Here is a 10,849-nt window from a genome sequence, read left to right as displayed (position 1 = left end):
TTGATACATGAATGTGTTACACGATTGAGATGTTTCCATTGCTACTTTTATTTCGCAGATAATAGTTCTGTAGGACTCACTTGGGGTTGCTCATAAACAAAGATGTGTAAGAAGAGAGCGCATTTCAAAGTGACTCATAAGCAGCAAAATTGATGGACCAACTGGGATTTCCAAAGGTTTGTTCCTATCAGACCCTTCCACCTATGTGTCTCTGTGTTTCATTTTCCTGCATGCAATTCCATAAGAACAATGCTGATTAGCTTTTCTATCTCTAAGTGCTTTTATTTATTTATTTTTTCATTATTTTCCAGTGTGTCCTTTTTCCCTACACACATGGATGCTTAGTTATCAGAAAGAGGGTAAACTGCAATGATTTATTCTTGATTTCTCCATATCCCTATGTGATAAATGCTTCTGATCCTTGACTTGGAGTACCTGACTATAGTTTATTGATGCTCCAAATTCTTTAAGAAACAGAGTGCAGTGATTTCACTTATGGGATGTCAACATTACATAATAGTGTCTGAACTGCCCAATTATTAGTCTGTTGCCCAATTAATATGCAAACACTGTTTTGACCATTTTTTAACCATTTTCTGAAGAAAGAAATTGAACCATTTTTTGAACAAATTCTTTTAACAATTTTTTGACCAATTTTTTTGAACTATTTGTTGAACAATTTTTTAAAACTGAACAATAAATTTGAAGGCCCAAACTACGTCGTTTCAATTCCCATATTTATTCATCTCTTCCTAACCCTAAACTAAACCTAAAGCAAAATCACTCAGCAGCCTCTCAAAATCTCTCGTCTCTCTCTCTCGCTGCCGTTGTCCTCACCCCAGCACAAATTCTCTCTGTTTCGCTGCCGTCCTCCCCTCGCCGGCTCTCGGTTATGCTGTCGTCCATGTTTCTTTTTTAGGTAAGTTAGTAACGAAGGTTATCTTTTTTTGAATTATTATAATATTTTAATTACAATACAATTATATTAAGCACATTTTGATGTGTACATGCTTGTGCCTTAATATTATTATGTTTAAGTTTATAACTTTTCTTCTTTTGATGTCCACAGGATTTGCTAGAAGATCAAATGAGAGTATAGTATTTACAAGGATTGATGAAGTTTTAATGTTTTATTTGTATAATTTAATGTTTTATTTGAACCTTTTTATTATTATTATTATTTTTTTATGTTGTGTTAAACTTTATATATATATATATATATATGTTGTGTTTTTTTTTTATAAAAGTTCTTTTTTTTTTTTTTTTTTTTTTAAGTACAAGTAAATGTAAATTTTGGGTAAAATGTTTTTGATTTTCAATATGGGCTCTTTTTATAGCAATTTGGCCCAAGAAGACACTAAAAATACAAAAAACAAATGAGGGTAAAAAAATCCTACAGTGATTAAAAAAAAAAAAAAAAAGCCCAAAAACCCAAATTTTGAAAAAGCGGTTATACCGGCGGTTAGTAGCTAGTGGTTGCGGTTAGTAAAATTTAATAACCGATAACCGTAACCACTTTAATACCTCTACTCTTGGTCTTTTTTTTTTTTGAAATTACACTTTATCCCCCAAAGTTTCAGGTCATCTTCAATTTTACCTCAAATGTTTCAAAAATTGAAATGTACTCCATCAAAGTTTTAAAAATTTTCAATGTGAATAATCCATTAACCATTTCCGTTTTCTTCAACAGAAATAAAGGAAAATACTAAATTGCCTTACAATTTTATTTTTATTTAAAAACTTAAAAAATAGAAGAAAAAAAAATGAATGGTGTTCGATTCCACGTTCTAGTAGGCCTTCTTGGAAAGTGTTGGAGTGGTTCCAGACCTTCTTGACCTCGGGAGGCTACTCGCATTTAGAGGGTTCTAACCTGCGAGATAATCAACACACAAGCATAAGAGCTTGTTAGAGTGGGCCAGCAAGAGATAGCTCCAATGTTTAAGTTAGAATTCTCATAAAAAAATGATTCAAGAAAATATTCTAGTGATTTGAGTTTTTTGATCCTTTTACTTGTGGCGTTGTCTCTCTTATTTATATTGTTCTCTATTCCTGCGAGGTGAGCAAGCCCACCTTCAAGGGTACGTATTGTGATGCAAAATTGACCTCCTTGGCCACTAGGACTTGCAAAACCCATCAAAGATGACGACTACACAACTCCCGCAAAAGCTCATAATCGAAACACTTTTCCAACTATTCATTAAGCCTCTGGTGTGTTTTGAAGGCATGGTCAACGGCACATATTTCATCAAGATGCACCTCAATTGCTCCATCGAGACCAACTGAGAACATGCGCTCATTGCAGTAACACAGAACAACATTTCGCCATAGATTACTACTTGATAAACTTTTATAATGAGGAATGGTTCAGCGAGGCCGTGGAGATCTTCTGGCCATTCTACCATCCAACAAAAGTAGTCACTACAATTGTAGGCTGTTGCAAGGGATTAGTTTGCCTCCACGACTATCCCCTTTATTGGTCAATTTGAAAAAGAAACAAAAATCCCCACGAGACTATTATTTGGAACCCATTAATCAAAAAATGCAAGAAGTTATCCTTTGAGCCGATTGAAAATATTGATGATTATGAATTAGAAGTAGCATTTGGGTACAACCACGTCAACAACGATTACAAGGTTTTAAGGATTTTGAAGCAATAACCACAGCGTCCCTTTCATATTGCAAGTGTCATTGTTGAATTTGGTCATCATATATATAGTCTTAGAGGAAATTCGTGGAGAAAGGTAGAAGACGAATGGCCATATTAGGATTCATATTTTCATATTTAAGGCACAACTTCCTCGAACGTGCTTTCCACTGGGTTGTTGGTGGAAGGGGGTTGACAAGTACTATTGTTGCATTCAAGTACTATTATAATCGGTCCATACGGGATGGGCCGGGCCGGGCCCAACCCATCGAAATATCCGTCTAAATTCAAAATTCCTGGTCCTACGTCTTTTGTCACTCTTTCCAGTCTCTTTCTCTCCCGCTCCCGCTCTCGCTCTCGCTCTCGGTGAAATCGATCGATCAGGGGCTCTGATTTGATCTGCTCTCTGCCTCTATCTCTTCTGGGTTTTTGATCTGCTCTCAGCCTCTCTCTCTCCTTGTGTTTGATCTGCACTCAGCCTCTCTCTCCGTCTCGGGTATGCTTTTCCGACAACTCCTAGATTTATTTGGGATTTTCTATACTTAGGCTTTTCTTCTTCTTCTACTTCGAGATTTATTTTCGCGAAAAAATTTGGGAAATTTTTGACTTGATTTAGGGTTTGGATCAAAACCCTAACCTTATGCCCTGTCCGCCGTTAATGGTCAGCGATTGAACTTCAACGTCTTTTCTTTTTTTTTTTTCAATTTCCTGGGCGATTAAATTTCAACAACAGTTTGATCCGACATTAGAAACTCTTGAAAGAAATTCAGATCTGGTGTTTGATTGGAATCCAGCGCAATGAAACCCTAATTTCGAAATTCCGAAAGATATAGGGCTTAGATTTAGAGACTCAGATTGAATTTATGCTCTATTTTCAGGGTTTTTAATATTTTTGTGGATTACTAAAATATATCAGTGTCATTGGAGTTTCCAGATTTGATCAGATAAAGCATGGAAGGGAATACTCTCACGTTGAGCCCGGATGAGATTACTGTAGCTCACGCTCTGATCCAACTTCGTGGTTTAGTCTCTGAATCAGAGTCTGGCACTCTGGAATGTAACGCATATGAGTTTTGCCGCACTTCCTTCAGTGTTAATTGGGGCAGTCGGAGAAAGAGATCAAACCCAATTCCGAAACCTTTCAAAGCTATCCAGGTTTCTTCTTCACCGATTGAATCCCGATACTTTGATTTGAATAAACCCATGCCTGCTCAAGCAAGAGTGAGAAGGTTTAAGATCTGCAGGGCCAAGAATTCTATTGCTGGTTATGGACCACGATACGTGGTGCCGGTATAAGGTTTAGGGGATCAATGATTCATCATCTCATTTTTAGGTTTTTGTCTTTGTTTTCCTTTTTGTTTCTTTCATTCTTTTGGGTTTTTCTTTTTGATTCTTTTTTCCTTTGAGTTTTTCTTTTGGGTTTTTTCTTTCTGTTTCTTTTTTCTTTTTCTTTTTTTCCTTGTTTCTTTTTTTTTTTTTTTCTTTTGGTTTTTTTTTCCTCTTTTTCTTTTTGTTTCTTTTGGTTTTTCTTTTTCTTTTTATTTCTGTTTCGTTTTTTTCATTTATTTCTGTTTGTTTTTTGGCATGATTTACACCCCCAAACAAATGGAGATTTTCTTTTTTGTTTTTTTTGTTTTTTTTTTGTTTCATTTCCTTTACAAAACTGAAAAATTGATTTTTCTTCTAAAATTTTGGCGACATGGCCGAGTGGTAAGGCGGGGGACTTCAAATCCTCTTTCCCCAGTTCAATTCTGGGTGTCACCCGATTAACAAAAAAATGGATTCATTCTCACCTTTTTAGGCTCTTGGGATTTTTTTTTTTTTTTGTGGCTCTCTTTATACGCATATCTCATTTTGTATTGAGATTTTGGGCAATTTTTATACTGGGGAGTTTAGGTTTTTAATTTCTGATATGTACTTCTAAAATTTTGGATTTGGAATTTCTGATTGAGAAAACATTGCGTAGAATGGATGCTTCTGGCATATTTTTGTAGCTTGAGCTGCTGCTGTTTTTGGTAGAAGCACAGTCAAACATTGAAGGAAGGAAGGATTAACTGTTTGAGTCTTGGTATTTCTGCTTTTACCATCCTGATGCATTTTTAATGCATGCTTAGCTCTTTTTAAACTGTTTTTTTGTCTGCAATAGTTGCCTGCTGTATCTTTTGGGGGTATGGGGGGGAGCTGAGGCTGCTACTCATACCTGATGGAAATTGTTGCAGAAACATTCTATTCCTCACTGATTACATTTATGTGATTGTCAACCGTGTTGCTTTAAAATGTTGAATCTGTTGCATTCCTTTATATAGTTATATAATTTACATGGTGCATGTGTGGTGGAAATAGACTTCTAGGGTTTGCATTTATTTACATCTTCTATATGATTTGCGCATCTATGGTGCATGATCCATATAATTATTTTACCATAAAATCCTTAAGAAGTTTCTGAATTCATGTATTGTTCGAATGTACTTAAATTAAATATCTGGTTGTGCTATTTTACCTAGACTAAAAGCAAACTCTGTAAAAATTTGATTTTGCAACTCCCAACTATTATTGCCAGAATTTCCTAATTTTAGTAGTAAATCAGTAAATTGTAAGAAAGCATATGCTTCAGAGGTTCAATACCTCAATGGATTTGTCAAAACTTTTGTGACCCAGCAGATTTTGTCCCGAGCTTCCATTTATTGATTTTATTCCTTGTTTAAGTACCTACTATGGGAGATAGTCACTATGATTTTTGCGGTGGGATATAATCAGATCCATTCATGCAAAACTTATAATCTTACATGGATGGCTCTAGTATATGATTGCAAATAATGAGCATATAATATAAAACTTGATTGTGTTTTGCTTCCTTATTTTACATGTTTCCAGCTGTGCCTATTCTGCAATAATTGAGATTATTGTAGACATTACTACCAAGAGCACTTTGGTGTCCAAGATTACATGCTTCATGAATTTGTTAGGATTCTTTATAATCTTCATGTTTGCTTACCATTCATATTTTTATAGGTCTTTACTGTGGTACTGGAATCGAGTTTTTTGAACTAGGGGTGGTGGAGTCGTTTTTGCATTTTTCCTCAAATTGGAAATTCAACTTAAAACTTTAATTTTCTCCCATTTTCTTTGTAAATTGATGAAACAATTGGTTCTTGATAGCTATGAGGCCTAGGCCTCATTTGATTAATTAGGGAGGAGATAAAAGGTGATTCTTTTGAAATGGTGGAATATGTTGGGATGGAAGATTTAAATTAATGCTGTAGAAGGGTGTCTGGGACTTTGAAATAGAAAACCACTCTTTGGATTATGAGTTTCACAAATTTTCTAGGTGAAAATCATTGATCTAGAACCCTTTCTGCTGCATTTGAGCATATATTTAAGCATGCAGATAAGAGCAAGTAAAACAGAATCTTTAAAAGAAGAAAAAAGGTTGCAATGGGCTTGGGGGATTGCACAGCATTCAAGTTCATGTGAAATATGCTCGAAGAAGCAAAATGTGAACAGTAGTTCATAAATTTTAGATGTCATGAAACATGGATAACAAAAGTCCATCTATAGCATGGTCTTTTGTGTACAGCAGTGACAAATTCTCCATTTTTCATCGTGTATTCTACAACCAATTCACGCTCGGGTTGTGTATTGTATTGTGGTTGGTTGGATCTGTTGATTCACTCCTTCCTTGGCATTCGGCAATTGGTGGCGAGGGAAAGGGGCATTCTATCACGGGCAAATATGTCAATGCAACTCATTATGCAAGTTATGAATTCAAGGTGGGGGTGAATGGATCAAAGAAGAGAAAATGGTACGTTCCGACCAAAGACCGGATGTCCCTATTCCTGATTCGACAAAAGCAAAAGCGGATTCGCTAAGCATTCGTGCATGAACTTATGACTTGATTTTGCATAAGGCCATAACAGTTCAGCCAAGATTTTTGATACACCGCTCAAGTAGGGGAAAAATTTGTTAACAGTATGGATTGACTAGCTTAATTGGCCAAATATTAATGCATCTAATCTGTGCTTTGCAACTAAGCCAAACCCGAACTATTCTTGCTCGTTATCTGTTTGATACATGAATGTGTTACATGATCGAGATGTTTCCCTACTACAACTATTTTGCAGATAATAGTTCTATAGGACTCACTTGGGGGGGCTCTAGATGATGTGCAACAAGAGAGCGCATTTCAAAGTGACTCATAAGCAGCAAAATTGATTGAACAACTGGGATTTCCAAAGGTTTGTTCCTGTCAACCCTACCACTATGTGTCTCTGTGTTTCATTTTCTTGCAGGCAATTCCATAAGAACAATTAATTTATTTATTTTTTCATTATTTTCCAGTGTGTCTCCTTTTCCTCTACACACGTGGATGCTTAGTTATCCGGAAGAGGCTAAAATGCAATGATTTATCTTGATTTCTCTATGTGATATATGCTTCTGATCCTTGATTTGGAGTACCTCACTATAGTTTATTGATGCTCCAAATTCTTTAAGAAACAGAGTGCAGTGATTTCACTTATGGGATGTCAACATTACTTAATAGTGTCTGAACTGCCCCAATTAATAGTGTCTGTTGTCAACGTGGCTCAATGGACGGTGGTTGATTTCTTAGTACAAAGGGGTTGGGTTCCCTATGGATCTGCTTTCCTTAGAAGTTCTTGTGCTTCAAATGCATGAAATGTTTGTTATTTACCCCTTTCTTTTTATTCTGTACTACACCTCTTGGTTTTCTCCTTTTTTTTTTCTTTTTTTTTTAAAGATTTTTTTTTAAAAAAAAAAAAAATTAATTAGGTGGTCATGTCATCACTGATGACGTGGCCACTTATGCCAGATGTCGAATTTTAATTAATCCACGTGTCAGTGACGTGGATTTCCGTTAAGTCAACTAACAGTCAATGCACGGAATGATCAATTTGGTCTTTTATCAAAACCACATGTACTTCCTGTGATAAAAATCAAACCCTAGGGGATAGAGGACAAAAAATAAAGAAGTAAAACCATAGGGGTTTTTTAGTATTTAACCCTTAAATAAAACTAATGGTTTCCTAAAAAGAGTTCTTGATTTAAAAAAAGGCTTTTGCATGAGAACGTGTGTAATTATTAGATGATGTGTAAGTAGAGCATTTCCAGCAGACTCCCTATAAGAGAGTCTGTTCGTTTAGGAAATATGTCCAAAAAATCGCAAAAAACGTCTTACAGCAGACTCCCTAAATGAACCTTAAACATTAAGATTGCTACAGTGGAACCCAATATTTTGGGTTCCATTATTACAATCTTTATGATTATTAAAATAAAATAAAAAAAATTGATTCTCTCTCCTCTCTCCTCTCTCCTCTCATGAGTCATGTTTCACATTTCTCTCTCATCTCTCCCCTCATATATATAATATAATTAAAAAAAAAAAAAAACAAATATTTTAAGGATATAGGGAATGATTAAGAGAAGTTATTGTGGTGTATTTTGATATAAGAAAGCAAAAAGTAGTTTGGATCCTTAAATGTAGGAAAAATGACAATGAAGCTGCTGGGAATGTTTATATAAATTATATAATAACCTCTCCCTTAAACAGATACCTAAACTATTTGTGGAAACGTTTTAAGAAACGGGTTAGTTTTGAAATAAAAATTGTTAAAGTTATCAGCTATGTGACGTATGATAAAAATTGTTAAGTCTAACTTTAACTAGCAACTGACTGGTGGTATCACCCGTCAAACATAACTGAGTAAAATAAGCAAAAAAAATGGAAATACATGATCTGAGGTTACAATAATCATAATCGTCCATAAATATCATCAATTATAGACCCAGAGCCTCCAACAATATTCCAAGTAACTAACCAGACCTGGAAATGCGAGACATTCACTTGGCGTCTTCACCCTAGCAAACTTTCTCACTCTATATTCTAGTGACCTACTAAACCACAAAGAACTGTGCAAGTCCATGACTTAATTAGAAAATATTACCAATTGAGCATGCAATGAGCCTATAAGTGACAATTTGTATCTTGAAATGATAAACGTGGGTTTCAAAAATATAACTTGTATTGTCTCCGTTATTATGCTATAGAAATATAGTTTATTTTAAAGAAGTAAGTGGACAATTCCAGTAACAATCACCGATACTTTGATGTAGAGTAATCATGTTATATAGGTAAACAGTAAATTATAGCTATCATTCATATAGTCTATCTAATCATTTAACCTCTTCCATATAGCGAAGAATTTGATACTCCCAATAAGTCTGTTCCCGAGGCTTCGTCTTTGGCCGACCGGGCTTCTACAGTCTTTAGACTCTTTACTGTCAATTCTTCTGGGCTGAATATCTGTTAGCTATGAAGCCTGCTGATTGAGATTTGGATCATGGCCTCATTGATGGGCACCAGGCCCAAATGAGATACATTTATTCCTAACAAGAAACAATGTTCATATTTCATAATATATTGTTAATTAAAAATACTAAAGTAACTAATTAAGAAATTAACGAAATATATACTAAGCCGGCCTTGATTTAGATTTGCAAAAGTAAAAAACACTTGTAAGACACTTTGATTTAGAATCGGAATACAAACAAATAGTAGTTGCAACTTGCAATTTTTTCGTTTATGTGACGAACGTTATAATCGGTCCATACGGGCCGGGACGGGGAGGTCCGGGCCCAACCCATCCAAATATCCGTCTAAATTCAAAATTCCTGGTCCAAACGACTATTGTCACTCTTTTCAGTCTCTTTTTTCTTTCTCTCCCGCTCTCGCTCTCGCTCTCACTCCCGCTCCCGCTCTCGCTCTTCTCGGTGAAATCGATCAGATTTGATCTGCTCTCAGCCTCTCTCTTTTCTCGGTTTTTGATCTGCTCTCAGCCTCTCTCTCTCTCTCTCCTCGTGTTTGATCTGCGCTCAGCCTCTCTCTCCATCTCAGGTATGCTTTTCCGACAACTTCTAGATTTATTTGGGATTTTCTATACTTAGGCTTTTCTTCTCCTTCGAGATTTCTTTTTGCGAAAAAATTTGGGAAATTTTTGACTTGATTTAGGGTTTGGATCAAAACCCTAACCTTATGCCCTGTCCGCCGGTAATGGTCAGCGATTGAACTTCAACGTCTTTTTTATTTTTTATTTTTTATTTTTAATTTTTTTAATTTTTTCGATTTCCTGGGCGATTAAATTTCAAGAACAGTTTGATCCGACATTGGAAACTCTTGAAAGAAATTCAGATCTGGGGTTTGATTGAAATCCAGCGCTATGAAACCCTAATTTCGAAATTCCGAAAGATATAGGGCTTAGATTTAGGGACTGTGATTGAATTTTATGCTCTATTTTTTGGGTTTTCAATATTTTTGTGGATTACTAAAATATCAGTGTCATTGGAATTTCCAGATTTGATCAGATAAAGCATGGAAGGGGATACTCTCACGTTGAGCCCAGATGAGATTACTGTAGCTCACGCTCTGATCCAACTTCGTGGTTTAGACACTGAATCAGAGTCTGGTCCCTCCTGTTTCGGAGTTAAGTGGGGCGTCCGGAGAAGGAGAACGTGCACTCTGGAATGCAACGCAGATGAGGCTTACGTGTCTGACATACTGCTCCAACTTCCTGCTTTGTTCTCTGAATTTGAATTTTGCCGCACTTGTTTCAGTGTTAATTGGGGCGTTCGGAGAAAGAGATCAAACCCACTTCCGAAACCTTTCAAAGCTATCCAGGTTTCTTCTTCACCGATTGAATCCCGATACTTTGATCTGAATAAACCCATGCCTGCTCAAGCAAGAGTGAGAAGGTTTAAGATCTGCAGGGCCAAGAATTCTATTGCTGGTTATGGACCACGATACGTGGTGCCGATATAAGGTTTTGGTGATCAATGATTCATCATCTCATTTTTAGGTTTTTGTCTTTGTTTTCCTTTTTGTTTCTTTCATTCTTTTGGGTTTTTCTTTTTGATTCTTTTTTCCTTTGAGTTTTTCTTTTTGATTCTTTTTTCTTTTGGGTTTTTGTTTTTGTTTTTATTTCTGTTTCTTTTTTCTTTTTTCTTTTTTCTTTTCCTTGTTTCTTTTCTTTTTCTTTTCTTTTTTTTTTGGTTTTTTTTCCCCTTTTTCTCCTTTTTCTTTTTGTTTCTTTTGGTTTTTCTTTTTCTTTTTATTTCTGTTTCTTTTTTTCTTTTGGGTTTTTCTTTTTAATTTCTTGTCATTTATTCTTTTATTTCTGTTTTTTTTTTTTTTTT

This window comes from Corylus avellana, chromosome ca2 (genome assembly GCF_901000735.1).
Source record: "Corylus avellana chromosome ca2, CavTom2PMs-1.0".
NCBI lineage: Eukaryota > Viridiplantae > Streptophyta > Magnoliopsida > Fagales > Betulaceae > Corylus > Corylus avellana.
This window is presented reverse-complemented; position numbering follows the sequence as displayed.